This window comes from Trichosurus vulpecula, chromosome 8 (genome assembly GCF_011100635.1).
Source record: "Trichosurus vulpecula isolate mTriVul1 chromosome 8, mTriVul1.pri, whole genome shotgun sequence".
In the NCBI taxonomy this organism is placed as follows: Eukaryota; Metazoa; Chordata; class Mammalia; order Diprotodontia; family Phalangeridae; genus Trichosurus; species Trichosurus vulpecula.
This window is the reverse complement of record NC_050580.1, coordinates 53,757,172-53,773,415: the sequence shown is the minus strand read 5'-3', so window position 1 is coordinate 53,773,415 and position 16,244 is coordinate 53,757,172. Positions and strand designations below refer to the sequence as shown.

General features: G+C 44.1%; 1 protein-coding gene across 2 annotated transcripts in view; it reads right to left on the bottom strand.

The window, feature by feature from the left end:
• CDH23 (cadherin related 23) overlaps positions 1-16,244 on the bottom strand; it is a 552,108-nt gene that overhangs the window by 214,935 nt on the left and 320,929 nt on the right. The gene's annotated exons all lie outside the window — the stretch shown is intronic.

Genomic DNA, 16,244 nt, shown 5'->3' with positions numbered 1-16,244 from the left:
ACCTCTAGGGATTTTATCCCTATAATGTCGTCTCTTCTGAAACCATCCCTGGAAGGCAGAGAGAAGCAAAAGTCATTCTTCTGACTTGACAGAAAGAGAAGCTGGGACTCACCAAGAGAAGCTTCTCATACAATGAGCCAGAGAAGGAATATGGCTTAGAACCTAGGACTGGCCCCACCTTTGTAAAGGAGACTTTGGGTGGAGCAGAACAAAGGATTAGATTATATGACTTCCGAGGTCCTGTCTAGCTCTGAGATTATGTGATTCTAGCTGCCCATCGGTCACTGGGCCTTTTGGCATCATTCTCTAGTAGAAGGGAATAAATCAATGAAAGGAGAATATGCAGATTCTATCCTGAACTCTTCCCAAAGGATTACAGCAGCCTTTGAGAGCTCTTTTTACATTGTGAAGACTGGAAGGGGACAAGAAGAGGTAAGACTTGATGATGGAGAAAATCAGGGGATTCCTTCAAGAGAGAAAATGATGCTCCACCCAGCTACCTACGCAACATGCCTTCCTGGGGACTGTTCTCAGTCAGTTTCTCCCCACCAACTTCTCATCATGGAAGCCAGAGCAAAATCAAGTCCAAGCCTGGGCCTTTTGTCTACACTGGCACCTGTTTCTGTACAAGGCTCCCAAAGACCAGTGTTTTGTTTCTGTACCCCTAGTATCTAGGGATTGGCATATAGTAGCTACTCAATAAATGTCTGTTGAATGAATGAATCCATGAATGAATGAATGAGATGGCTGATCAAAGGGTAGAACTGGGACCCAACTGACTCTGAAGAATGCTTCAATAAAATGAGCCAAGCATGAGACAAGCAAGAGGAAGACTGTTCCTAAGAGCCCTCGCAGAGAAGGCATCTCAAATTTTTCCTCTAAAGGATGAGGTGGGTACTCATGTAGCCTAACTGTGGTTCAAGGTGGGGTAGGCTGATGACAGGAAGGTGACTGGTCATAACTAGTCATCGTCATTGTCACGATTCAAGGCCAGGGCTTATATCTAATAACAACAGCTCGTATTTATTACAATATTTCAAGGTTTACAAAGTACTTTATGAGGCACTGTGAAAAACATACTGCCTCTGGAGTCATAGGTCCTAGGTTCAAATCCCATTTCTGATGATTACAATTTATGTGACTTTAGTCAAGTCCCAGGATCATAGATTTAGAACTGGAAGGGACCTTAGAGACCATCTAGTCCAATGCCCTTTTACACGTGAGGACACTGAGGCATAGAGAGGCCTAGGACCACATAGTAAGTATCTGAGATAGGATTTGAACCCCTAACCACATAGTAAGTGTTTGAGACAGGATTTGAAAACAGATCTTCCTGACTCTAGGCCCTGTGCTCTATCCACTGGACCACATAGCTTGTTTATAAGAAATGACAAATATGAATAGTTCAGAGAAACATAGGAAGACTTGTATGACAGGTGCAGAGAAAAGTAAGTAGAACCAGGAAAACAAGATGCAAAATAGCTACAGCAGTGTAAGCAAAAGCAATAAAATGGAACCGAACACTGTCTAATTGTGACTAATTGTGTCCTGGAGAAGAGTTGAGAAAATGCATGACCACTCCCTTCACTGCAGAGGTAGGAGACCATGGGTGTGGAATACCACATACACTGTTAGAAGTGGTCATTGTGTTGGCTGGTTTTGCCAAATGCTTTCTTGTTCTTTTTAATGCTTTGCTAAACGGGAAAAGTCACCAGGTGAAGGTGGAAAGGAGTCAATATGGAAATGAATGCGTTATAAAAACAACAAAAGGCATTGATTAAAGATTTGTAAAGAAATAAATCACAACCTTGAACCACGAAAAACCTTATCCATGTTCCAAAGTTGAGCATTGTTTTCACAATAAGCTATGTGATACTTAGGTCCCAACCCTAAAATCCCACCTTCTATAAGAAGCCTTTCCCCATTGTCCTCAATGCACATACTTTCTCTCTGTCGATCATTTCCAACTTATACTGCATATGTATGTGACTGTGTATCTTGTTTGCATATAGTTGTTTGTATATCATTTATCCTCATTTGACTGAGATCCTCGAGAGCAGGGCCTTTTAAAAATTTTATCTTTTTATCCATTCATTCATCAATTTATTTATTTATTAATTCATCTCTTCATTTATTTAGCCTTTCTTTGTATCCTTAGCACTTGGCACAGTGCCTGGCACATAGTAGGTGCTTAATAAATTATGCTGCCTGACTTTGAACTCCTTGGGAAGAAAGCCTGAGGAGATCAGTACCATTACTATAGTAACCATTTTCCTCTTTGGCTTCAAACAGCATGAATATTCCTCCTTTTTTCTTCTTCACCCCTCTGCCACCACCCTTTTCTCCTCTCCTCCTCCCCACCCCATTCCCAGCCACAGAGGGCAAACAACCGAAGGCCCATATACTACAATTCAGCAATTCCCTACTCCCTGACCTTTTCCCAGATAACCTTCTGGTCCAAGACCACCAATGTTCTACCACTGGGCTTTCTCCAGGCCCCTTCTTTCTCCTAGAACTCAATCTTTTTTAGTGTTTGATGGAGTGGACTTTTTAAAGAGCGGTCAACTCATTGCATCAATGAACTCATTTCTGGCCCTTGTCAGTCCACCAGCAGTTTGTCCCTCTCACTGCCTCATCCCCCCAACCTCAAAGGACCACTCTCTATTCTTAGCAGTTATGCTGAATAAAACCAACCAGCTGCTGGATTACTGAAGGATAACTTGGATAGACTTGGAATATATAGAATCACAGACTCTCAGAGGGCCCTGAAGGGTCATCTAATCATAGAGGCAGAAAGCGGGGAGGGACCTCAGAGATCACCTAGTCAGTGCCAGGCACTGTGCTAACCCTGAGATACAAAAAGAGGCAAAAGACAGTCCATGACCTTGAAGAGCTCACAGCCTAATGGGAGAGATAACAGAGAATGAAATATGTACAAACAAGCTACATATAGGATAAATAGGAAATGATTAAAAGGAGGAAGTCCAGAGGGGTTGGGAAAGGCTTCCTGTGGAAGATGGGATTTTAGTTGGGACTTAGAGTAAACCTGGAAAGTCAGGAAACTCAAGAGATGAGGAGGGAGAGAATTTCAGGCACACAGACAGCCAGCCAGAGACAATGCCAGGTGCTGAGAGACGGACATCTAGTCCAGCCTCTCATTTCAGAGGCTGAGCTCCAGAGAGGGAGAGTCACTTGCCACAGGGCAGTTGCCAGAGCCCAGGTCTCCTGCTCCTCAGTTTTGGATAGAGGATGGTGACCTAAGGTCAAGGTGAGAGCAAATGAGCTTAAGTCACAGCAGAGGGGCTTGAGGTTAAATGCAGAAGTGACATCCCGGGAGTGGGGTGAGAGTCCATAAAATGCTAGACCAGCAAGAGAAGGAGAATATGGACTCTCTGTCATGGGAGATTTTAAAGAATAGAATCAAGCTACCCCATGTAGAGGCGGGGGTTAGATGAGATGGTATCAAACAATCCCTTAAGGTTCTAGGATTCCATGTTCAGACAGGAAGGGTGATGGCAATTCCCTTAGGTTGAGAGGAGGAAAGACAGCATTTGGGTAGGCATTCAACCCTAACCCCCTTTTGTCCCCTTGTGTCTCCTTTGGAAAGCAGAGACCCTATTGTGAGGGACAGCTCCATCAGGACCTAAGACAGTGGCAATGGTGGTAAAAGCTGCCATCAGTAGCTCTCTTTCTCTCTCCCTCCATCTTTCTCTCTCTCTCTCTCTCTTTCTCTCTCTCTCTCTCTCTTTCTCTCTCTCTGTTCCTCCCTCTCTCTCTCTCTCCCTCCCTCCTCTCTCTGGTCATGGTGCCCGTTATGACTTTTATTTCATCCCATTTCGCTTTTATGGATTGATATTTAGATTAAAGAGATAAACACAGTCAAAGAGCACTGAGGCCTGACAGACAGACGGGACTTCAGAGCTGCCAATCACTCCACAATGTCTCTTTCCTTCTCCTGGTGGTTTTTTCCTTTTCCTTTTCTTTTTTCCCCCACCATCCCCTCTGTTTAATTTTGTTTAGAAAGATGAACTGATAAGATTGGAAAGGAACAAGGAATACAACCATGAGAGTCTTTCTTCCCTCCTTCAAAAACAAAAGGCACGAATCTATTTGCCTTTGCCTTCTTGGCCAATTTAGAAGCTGGTGTCAGATTATTTAACTATTTATGTTTAGCCTGTCAGTCTGTTTTTGGCCTCCTTCTTCCTCTTCCCTTCCCCCCACTGCAGATAAAGAATTCAATTTTCTTTTAAACGGTGGGGAAATTGGAAGAGATTTTGTTCTGTTTAAGCACAGCTGGAGTCTCCAGTCTCAAGGGGTCGGAGAACAATGAGATCAATTAAGATGCCAATGGAAGAGGGGGGAGATGTAGGGATGGAAGGAGAGAGGGAGAGAAAGAGGAAGGGCAGAAGTAGGTTGTAGGGGATTGTCTGAAAACTGGGGCTTCTGGGCAGAGGGCAGAGTGGGTCACCAGCCCACCCTTTCTCTCTGATCCTACGAAACTGAATCTAGGCCTGGCCTCATCTGTAGAGTCCATGTCATCTCTTGGGACCACAGTCATTAATTGGGAACTATTTTATAATTTCTATCAGTATCAGATATATAATAATTGTTATCAGACAATGAGTCAACCCTAACCTGTGCACATAAACAGGAGGAGAGAAGAGTGAGCACAATGCAAAACCACAGATACTAAAAAAATGGATTTCTGTTGGGCTCTGGAATGTGGTCAGACACACAGCCACTCACAGCTGGAAAGCCCAACATTAATGTCAACCCTTTCCACCTACTCATCCCATATATCCAATGAGTTGCCAAATCATGGCATTTTAACCTCCATTTCTTTAATATCTATGCCCTTCTCTTCACTCAGATGATCATCACCTTAGTTCAGTAGCTGGACTACCACAAGAGCCTTCAAACTGGTCTCTTGTGTTTCAAATACATTCAAAATCCATCTTTCATTTTTTTCTGGTCAGATTCCAAACAGTGGTTGGCACCTTTTAGAGCTGTTGAGTATCACTGATTTAAAAGGCAAAGTCTAGGTTGAGCTAGGTAAAAAGGAATTTTGGTAGAGACCTAAAAGTGCCCTAAGCTCATTGGTAGTGGAGATAGAATGCTAGCCCTGTCCTCAGAAAGCTAAGAGTTCAAATCCTGCCATTTACTGGTGTGTGATCCTGGACAGTTCACTTAGCCATTGTCTGCCTCAGTTTCCTTATCACAAAGTGGGGAGAATAATAGCACCTACCTCCCGGGGTGTAGTGAGGATAAAATGAGATATTTATAAAGTGCTTTGAAAATCTTAAAGTGCTATACAAGTGCTAGCTATTTTTATTATTAAGACTGTTGACAGACTTAAGAACATGTGAGATAGGGGTCAGGGGCTTAGAAATATGAAGATGAGTAGCTCAGGGTTGGGGGACAGCCAGAACTGGGATGACCTTCTTGTTCATAATCCTCATAAACCTATTCCCCAAGTCATTTCCTTCCTCCTCTTCCTCTTCTTCCTCGTTTCTTTTAATTCAAATTCTAGACCCAATTCAAGCCCCACTTTGTCCATAAAACATTCCTTGATCATTCCACCTTGGAGTGGCCTGAACTCCTATTGGGCTTATTTATGTGTCTACACCACTCATTTGGTATTATTAGCTTTGGACAAAACAAAATATTACATGGCAAGTACTTTAAAGAGCTTCTCACATTGTCTATACTAGAGTATAATCTCCTTGAAGGCAAAACTATGAGTTATTCATCCTGGGGTCTGAGCAGAGAGCCTTTAGACATAGTAAGTATTTGACATATGTTCACTGAGTTCGACTGAAATGTGGGAGGACACTTGACTGAGATTCAAGTACACAGGGGCTCAGGTCACTATTTCTCTTTCTACCCTCCCCCCATGGGTCAGTGAGGCAGGTTTCCCCTAGCCTGTCTGAGGTTGCATGTGTTTGGAGAAAACAATCATGGGAGATGATGCCTTCTTAGCCAGGGAGCAGATCAACAAGGCATTCAGGGAGGGAGGCTATCAGAGAGAACAGGGTGCATAACTCTGAGCCACAGAAAGATCAGCCCATTTCTCAGAATAGAAGAGACCAAGACAGGGTCCCATAGCCCTGAACTTTGGTCCTACAGGGATGGGCCAGGTTTGTCCTGTGTACCCCGGGTGTGTGGGCAGCCCCAGCCATTCCTAGAGCCAGACCTATATGCAGCCTGACAGCTGAAAGGGAAGGTGATTAGCATTTTAAATGCTAGGATATTGATGCTGGCTGCTCTCTGGTCCAGCGTGGAAGGGCCACATTATTACTCTTCCCCCACCTCTCAACCTTGGCCTTAACTGGCAGAGTCTGGGGGTGGGAAGAAAAACAGTCTCTATCGATCCTCTTGTCCCAGTGAGCCCCTGAAAGGCTGAATCAATGAGGCAACAGTAAGGTGGGCCAGGCAGGGTGAGAAACAGAGATAGTATCAACTGCATGAATGAGGTACCTATTAGAAGCTGCAGGCTTTAGATAGTACACATCTCTGGACTCTACTCGAAGCTGTCACTTAGAGGAAAAAGCGGGTTGTCAGGAGATACAAATGCGGTGAGGTAGGGTCCTCATTTAAGGGTTAACTAACCGGGGAGAAAAGTGTAAAAGGCAAAGCTAGGCCAGCCAATTCTCCCGGACTCCTAGAAGGGGGTAACGTATTCACCTACAATGTGAGGGCAGATCTGGGATGCCAGGGGTGGCATTGGAAGAGCAGAATGACTTCCCTCTCTGGAGAGACTCCCTACAAATTGTAGAAGGCATAGCTAGCAAGTCTGAGGAGGAAGTAAGGAAGGAGAGGGCACCTCTCTGTGAAGAATGAAGTTCCCAATATGGGATGGGAGGACTTAAAATTTGAAGGGCTTAGCATGGTGCCTGGCACATAGTAGGTGCTTAATAAATGTTTATTGATTAGTTGAAAGGACCTTAGAAATATCTAATATGACACACTCCTTTTACAGGGGAGAAAACAAGCTTAGAATAAGGAATGAAGTATCAGGAAAGTGGGTGGGAACACAAAGATCAAAGACAGAAGAAAAGAGTTCATATGTACAAAAACACTTGCAAAAGCTCTTTTTGCGCCATCAAAGAACTGGAAACTAAGGGCGTGCCCCTCAATGATCAAATGATGGTATATGAATGTCACTGAATGTCACTGTACTGAAAGAAAAGATGAAAGGGATGGTTTCAAAGAAACCTGGGAAGATTTGTAGGAACTGAAGCAGAGTAGCATCTGCAACAATCTCGATCCTTGTCCTGATATTCATGCCCATCGATAAAGATCACAACCCAGTCACGCCATCTTCTCCAGGGCAGTCCATATCTCCATGTTGTAGGGAAGTTAGTCTGCCCGTGCTATGGGCCTCTCCAAATCCTATGCCAGTGCCTCATTGTGGTGTGGAGGTGACCCAGGGGTCTGGAAAATGACCAGAAGAGCCAATGAGCTCAAGCAGGTTCTACTAAGAGGAAAGAAAAACCCTGAGTGTGGTTGCAGCAATGGATGGTGCCTACTGTCCAAAGCCCAGATGAGTTAGGAATGGAGAGGCTGGCCACCAGTGCAAAGGTTAAACTGGTGAGGAATATTTGGTCCAGACAATCAAGGCATTTTCTCAAGGCAGGGCTGAAATCAGCAAGGCCATGGGCAGAAAAACTCTTTAGATGAGAGAATATTGTCTGGGAGGGTATTGCTCAGAGCATGAGTCTTTCAGTCATTGAACATGGATCCTATCCACATTTTCTTTTATCTATGACTTTCTCTCAGAGGGTCACATTTACCTATTTTTAAGAACCTCACCTTCCTAATCTATGAAATGGGGCCAATTATACTTGTACTACTTAATCTCATATGGAAAAAAAAAAAACACTATATACTTTAAGGGACTCTCTGCATCTGTGTATGCTTGTGAATTATAATTATTATCTAGTTCAACCCATATTCAGAAGAAATACCCTCTATAATGTATCCCTACAACCCTGGGTGGTTTTGAGCTTCCTTGCCATCATGGTTGCTGCCCCGCCCCCCATCTCTTTGAGGATCACTAGCTTGTCAATCCCTTCCTTAAAACGATGCACCCAGGTGGTGGAGCCAAGATGGCGGCTGGAAAGAAGGGACTTGCTGAAAGCTCTCCCCCAAGACCCTCCAAACACCTATAAAAATGGCTCTGAACAAATTCTAGAACTGCAGAACCCATGAAATAGAAGAGGGAAGCAGGGCTCCAGCCTGGGACAGCCTGGATGTTCGCTGGGTAAGGTCTATCACATTGTGCTGGGAGCCGAGCAGAGCACAGCCTGGTGCAGGCTGTGCCAGCACCAACCAAACTGGGAGGCAGGTGGGACAGGCCCTAGCGCCCTGAATCAGTGAGCTGTGGCAGTTACCAGACTTCTCAACCCACAAACACCAAAGACAACAGAGAAGTTAAGTGGGAAAAAGCTGCGGGGACAGAGTGAAAAGAGGTTGTGGTTCGGCCACCACCCCGGAGGCAGCAGAGGTGGTGAAGGTCTGAGGACAGAACTACAGCTGCAGTTGCTTCCAGCCCCAGGCCCACTTGGTGGGAGGAATTAAGTGTCGGTTCAGAGCGGGGAGTGCAGAGCCTGCTTAGATCTGAGTAACAGTCTGGGTTGGCAGTTCTTGGGGGAGGAGGAGTGCTGGTGTGGCAGAGTTTGCTGTGTAGAAATAGCTCTGAAAAAAACAGCGCAGCCCCTCAAGCTTGGGACAAAGTACTCTCTACTCTACAAGCAGTCATACCCCAATGAAAAACTCAAGGGTCAAGTAGTTGGCTGGGAACATGGCCAGGCAGCAAAAATGGACTCAGATTCAGACTCAGACTTTGGAATCTTTCTTTGGTGACAAAGAAGACCAAAACATACAGCCAGAAGAAGTCAACAAAGTCAAAGAGCCTACATCAAAAGCCTCCAAGAAAAACATGATCTGGTTTCAGGCCATGGAAGAGCACAAAAAGGATTTGGAAAAGCAAGTTAGAGAAGTAGAGGAAAAATTGGGAAGGGAAATGAGAGTGATGCAAGAAAACCATGAAAAACAAGTCAATGACTTGCTAAAGGAAATGCAAAAAATACTGAAGAAAATAACACCTTAAAAATAGTCTAACTCCAATGGCAAAAGAGCTCCAAAAGGCCAATGAGGAGAAGAATGCCTTGAAAGGCAGAATTAGCCAAATGGAAAAGGAGGTCCAAAAGACCACTGAAGAAAATACCACCTTAAAAATTAGACTGGAGCAAATGAAAGCCAGGGACTTTATGAGAAATCAAGATATTATAAAACAGAACCAAAGGAATGAAAAAATGGAAGACAATGTGAAATATTTCATTGGAAAAACCACTGACCTGCAAAATAGATCCAGCAGAGATAATTTAAAAATTATTGGACTACCTGAAAGCCATGATCAAAAAAGAGCCTAGATATCATCTTTCAAGAAATTATCAAGGAGAACTGCCCTGATATTCTAGAGCCAGAGGGTAAAATAGAAATGGAAAGAATCCACCAATCACCTCCTCAAAAAGATCCCAAAAAGAAAACTAGGAAGATTGTCACCAAATTCCAGAGCTCCCAGATCAAGGAGAAAATACTGCCAGCAGCCAGAAAGAAACAATTTGAGTATTGTGGAAACACAATCAGAATAGCACAAGATCTAGCAGCTTCTACATTAAGGGATGAAGGACTTGGAATATGATATTAGGGAGGTCAGTGGAGCTAGGATTAAAACCAAGAATCACCTACCCAGCAAAACTGAGTATCATGCTCCAAGGCAAAATATGGGTTTTCAATAAAATAGAGGACTTTCAAGCTTTCTCTGAAAATACCAGAGCTGAATAGAAAACCTGACTTTCAAACACAAGAATCAAGAGAAGCATGAAAAGGTAAACAAGAAAGAGAAATTATAAGGAACTTACTAAAGTTGAACTGTTTTGTTTACATTCCTACATGGAAAGATGATGTGTATAATTCATGAGACCTAAGTATTAAAGTAACTGAAGGGAATATATATATATATATATATATATATATATATATATGTATATATATATATATATATGTATATATATATATATATATGTATAGGCAGAGGGCACAGGGTGAGTTGAATATGAAGGGATGATATCTAAAAAAATCAAATTAAGGGATGAGAGAGGAATATATTGAGAGAGGGAGAAAGGGAGAGATAGAATGGGGTAAATTATCTCACACAAAAGTTGCAAGAAAAAGCAGTTCTGTTGGAAGGGAAGAGGGGGCAGGTGAGAGGGAATGAGTGAATCTTGCTCTCATCAGATCTTACTTGAGGAGGGAATAACATACACACTCAATTGAGTATTTCACTCCACAGGAAAGAAGGAAGAAAGAGATAAAAAAGGGGGGGATGATAGAAGGCAGGGCAGATAGGGGGAGGAAGTAATCAAAAGCAAACACTTTTGAAAAGGGACAGGGTCAAGGGAGATAATGGAATAAAGTGGGATAGGATAGGAAGGAGCAAAATATAGTTAGTCTTTCACAACATGAGTATTGTGGAAGGGTTTTGCATAATGATACACATGTGGCCTATGTTGAATTGCTTGCCTTCTTAGGGAGGGTGGGTGGGGAGGGAAGAGGGGAGAGAATTTGGAACTCAAAGTTTTAAAAGCAGATGTTCAAAAAAAAGGTTTTTGCATGCAACTAGGAAATAAGATATACAGGCAATGGGGCATAGAAATCTATCTTGCCCTACAAGAAAGTAAGGGAAAAGGGGATGGGGGGGGAGTGGGGTGACAGAAGGGAAGGCTGACTGGGGAATGGGGCAATCAGAATATATGCCGTTTTGTAGTGGGGGGGAGGGTAGAAATGGGGAGAAAATCTGTAATTCAAACTATTGAAAATCAATGCTGAAAACTAAAAATATTAAATGAATAATAATAATTAAAAAAAAAGATGCACCCCCATCAAGTGGGAGATTACCGAACAACTTATGATATAGGAATGTGATGGAATACTGTGGTGCTATATGAAAATACAAGATGGGGGCAGATAGGTGGTGCAGTGGCTAGAGCCCTGGCCCTGGAGACAGGAGACCTGAATTCAAATCTGGCCTTAGACATTTACTAGCTGTGTGACCCAGGGCAAATCACTTAATCCTAGTTGCCTAAGAAAGAGAGAAAGAAAGAAAGAAAGGAAGGAAGAAGATATGAGGGTTTCAAAGAAACCCAGGAAGACTTGTAGGAACTGATGCAGAGTGAAGTGAGAACCAAGGGACCAGTTTATATAATAACAACAATACTATAAAAGACAAATAACTTTGAGAGGCTTAAGAACTCTGATCAGCACCCTGACCAACCACAACTCCAGAGGCCTCATAATGAAGCATACTACTTACTTCTTGACAGAGAAATGATGGAATCAGGGTGCAGATTCTCTCTCTCTCTCTCATTCTCTCTCTCTCTCTCTCTCTCTCTCTCTCTCTCTCACACACACACACACACACACACACACACATACACACACACACACACACACACACATACTCATTCACTCGCACGCACGCACACACACGACCAATGTGGGGGTTTGTTTGCTCAATGATATATGTTTGTAATGGGTTATCTCTCTCTTTCTCTGTCAATGGGGAGGGAGATGTGGGAGGTAGAGCAGTCAGATATTGGTTGAAAAAATGAAATTTTATTAAAAAATTAAAATATGGCACCAAGAACTAGCAACAATCCTCTAGATGTGACTTGACCTAAGCCAAATACAGCAGGACTCTCTCTCTCTCTCACCTCCTGCATTCTGGATGCTTCCTTCCAGCCTCAAATCATATTCATTTTTTCACCTGCTACATCATAATGTTGACTCATTGTGCACTTGCTGTTTATTTAAGTGTCCAGGTCCTTTTCAGATTAACTGTTACCTAGACACACCTCCTCCTTCTCTAACCAAAAGGATGCCTTTTCTGTCTCTTTAGTGGGGGAGATTCTGTAATCACTCCAGATGACCCTTTCTGATGTTAAACAACAGACCTCCCAAAAATAACCCATTTTTCTTCTAGACCTGAGAGCAATCAGAGGTGGGGGTGGTGGGGAGGAGGGAAAAGTAAGCAGGAGAGAAGCCAATCTCAGGCAATTCTACCCGTGCTCTCAATGGATATTGAAATATTTTATTTTTTTCTTAATTTTTTTTCTGAAACAACTGGCCATGAAACCTTTTAATAACATCACAGAAAAGGTCAGGGAGAAGGAATTTCACAGTCCCTGAGCAAGCAGCTATAACTTCATCCCCTTTAGCAGCAAAGGAGACGGAAAGACTTGGCCTTACCTAAAATTAAGTGTGTGGGGGAGGTGTGAGAACAGCACAGCCCCATTAAGGAGCTGAGCCCAGCAGGGCAGGGATGGGAGTGTAGGGGGCAGAGTGGGCAAGGCAGGACAGTGTGTGGGTCCTGACTCTCACTCAGCAGACAGGCTCTCTCCAGGCTGACTCTGGAGCTGACAGAGAGGGGAGGGGAGGAGGGAGAAGGCCAAGGGGTTCCTATCACAACATGACAATTAGTGGAAGTCTGGCCTTTAAGTGATGGCGTGGGATTATGAACTGAGCATAACTATCTTCTAGTTTTTCCAATTTGAAAGAAACAAATTTATCCACTATAATTGGGGGCTAGGAATGCAAAGAGGTGATCTATCCTGTGGGACATGCTTCAGGGTACAAAGAATGGGCCCAGACAGAAAGGGAGCGAATCTCCAAAGCTTCTGACCCAACTGTGAATGAGTAAGAATGGCTCTAAGGTCTGGCTGCACATTCGACCTCCTTCTAGCCTACAGCATTTTCTCCCAACTCTCCCAATACGATGAGAAAAGAGGGAGATGGGAAGAAGGCAGGCTTGAGGCCAGAGGACTCCCCTTGAGGACCCTTTCAAAAATAGCGACACTTATATGGGGCTTTCAGGTTGACCAAGCACTGTATCTAAATCATCTCATTGGGTCCTCAAAACATAAGGAGAAACAGTGAGACTGAGAGACATTGACTTACCCATCTTCATGTAGCCAGTTAAATGTCTGAGGCAGGATTCAAACTCAGGCCTTCCTGACCCACACATCCAACACAGGCAGCTGGGTGGCTCATTGGCAAGGGTACAGAAGACTCGAGTTCAAAACCTGCTTCAGATACTTACTAGCTGTGTAACCTTGGGCAAATTAATTAATCTCCCAGCCTCCATTTCCCCATCTATAAAATGGGGATAATTATAGCACCTAGCTCCCAGTGTTGTGAGGATCCAATGAATTAAAGCACTATACAATGCTAGTATTATTATTATCAATACTGTAAAAACTGTATCAATATCTGTTAACCCTGGCTCTTCCTCAGTTTTTCATGTCCTCCTTTTCCTCGTTCCCAAAGACTCATGAAGGCCCTGCCAAGCACCCAGTTCCAGCAGAGAAGGCCTCTGAAGCCTGGAGAATGACACAGTGTTCCCCTGACTAGGAGAAGGCTGATCCTGGCAGCCCCTCCCCTACCCTGGGGCTCCCTTCCTGCTGCTCCCCCTCAGGCAGGTGCCAGTTTCGAAGGAGCCCCTGCACGTCATCTGAAAGGTCCTCGCTGCAGGCGTTGCTGCCAGAAACCTCTGCAGATATGGGAAACATGACTCCCAGGCAGATGGGCTGGGAACAGGACTGGGTGGAAGGTGTTTGCCATCCCTTGGATTGAAAGACTTGGAGAAAGGGAGGGAGAGTGAGGAGGGGGGCTGGCACAAGGATGGCACCACAGAGGAGAGGGGATCATTTTGCTTGTGTGCTCTTCCAGAGGAAGGGCTGAGGGGGCCATGATGGGACTGCTTCAGGGAATCCATCTTGAAATTTGATGTCATCCAGAAATACTATCCCCAACTCCTCTACACACACCACGGCTGTCAGTGCCCAGTGCTCACCACAATGCCTGGTGCACAGTAGGTGCTTAAGAAATGCTTGTTGACTGACTGACTGACCGTCCAAGGTTGCCCATGCAAGGGAAGAGCTTGGGCTCAGCCTACACCCTTAGGGAATTGCCACAGTGAGTGAGGAGCACAGTTGGGACAGCTCACGATTCAGTCATTCAGCAACAGTCCTGAGTGATTACCTGGGGTGGGGGGCATCTTTGAGATATCCAGAATTGGTAAAGATCTCCTCATATTAGGACTTCTCTCGTGATTGATCTCATCACTTTGCATTTTCAGAGGAACCATGGTCAAGAAAGTCCCCTATCTCCAACTGAGCTGCTGCTCTTCTTCAGCAAGTCCTGAAAAGGTGGGGTATGTGGAGCTGGGGAAGACGTAGATGCTTTTTATGATAAACTCTTAAATTAGTCTGAAAGGGTTCTAAGAGATCATGTACTCTAAATCCTTAGTTTTACATAAGGGGAAACTGAGATATGGGATCTATTTCTGGCCCCATCGCTAAGTAGCCGTATAACTTTAAGGGAAATTTCTTCATCTCTCTGGGACTCAGTTTCCTCCAATATAAAATGAGATGGTTTGACAAGGTGATCTCTGAGGTCTTTTTTAGCTAATGACCCCAAGGGATTCCACCCAATTCTCTCTTAATTCTTCCAAGCCACCTAGTCCTTTGTTCAGGTTAAGGGAAAAGATGGTCTGGCCAGGTTCCTTTGGGAAACTGGCCACAATGGTTGGTAGTGGGGGCACCTGTGTCCTGGCTCAATGAGCCTTCTTGCTATTGGGTGTAGCCTGGCTTCACCAGGGCTACCTTTAAAAGGGTTGCCTTGCCTCACTCCTTCAATACCTCTAGGAGTAAAGCTCTCTCTAGCCTAGAGGCAGATCCCGGGCTCCCCAGCAGCTGGAGGGGATAGCTTAGGGGTGTGCCATGGCTCTCCAGTGACTAGTGGGCTAACAAATCCAAGTCAGTTCTTCAAGCTGAACAATTCCACTTCTCTTCCTGAGTAGGGTGTGGGGAAGGGAATAATGATGATGATGATGATGATAGATGTTACATGGTGCTTTAAGGTGTACCGAGTTTTGCGTATATTATTTCCTTTGTTCATCAAAACAATCCTGTGATGTAGGTGTTATTAGTATCTCCATTTTACAGATGAGGAAACTGAGGTTCCAAGTTGAGGGTCATATAGCTAATAAATGGATGAGGCCAGATTCAGGGCTTCTTGACTGTTAAGGCCAACACTCTATCCATGGTGACATGCTGCGTCTATGGATAGAAAGGAAGGCTGACTTGAGAAGGGTTTGGGGGTGAATTCCACCCCTGCAATGCCTCTCCTTTCTCTTACTCTCCATTCCCACTGCAACCACCCTAGGATGAACCCTAATCTCTGGCTAGCTGGAATGCTGACATCTTCCCGACTTTACCATCTCCCCTGTCCAAATCCTCCTTCACACAATTGCCAGAATTAGCCTCTTCATGCAGAGATTTGAGCCCATTGCTATTCTGCTCAGAAAATCTGCATCAGTTCCCTATATCCTACAAAACTAAATTAAAACTTATTTTGCTGGCATTCAAGGCCCTTTACAACCTGGCGTCTTCCCAAACTTGTCTCATATTGCTTCTTTCCATTCACTCTTGGCTTTAGCCAAAATGTTCTAATCTCTGTCATTTGGTTGGTTCATTTCAGTTGTGTCCGACTTTTCATAATCCCACTTGGGGTATTCTTGGCAAAGATTCTGGAGCGGTTTGCCATTTCCTTCATTAGTTCATTTTACAGATAAGAGAACTGAAGCAAACAGAGTTACATGGTCATGTCTCATCCTGAAGAAATCCCTCAAATGGTGGTGTCTCAAATGGAAAAGAGCCCTCCAGAGGTGGTTTGATCAGCAGCCAAGTGGAGCGAGACGGGAATCTCTTTCCTCTTCTTTCACCACTGGGTTCTTATTGACTACATCAACTGATCACATCAGCTGCTTTTACTGTCATGTAATCCCATTGGATCACATTGAACTGGGACTCCACTAAACCCTTCAGGTCCTTTACATGTGGACTGTCATGGCCATCCTGGGCAGCAATATTGATTTAACTCAATTGCAGGATGCTTTAGAGCCCTTGGCAAGAGTGTCAAAATGGGGGCCTCCTTTACTGACATAAATCGAACCTTGCTAAGATAATAAGCTACAAATAAGATGCCTGAGGAGAGGGTGCTCCTCATGCTGATGAAATCACAGGTCTGCAGTGATGGAAAAATACTCAGCTCACTAGGAAGCAGGAACTCTCCACGGGTGTCTCTCTGACAAACAGGATATCTGGGTGGTGTCAAGACCC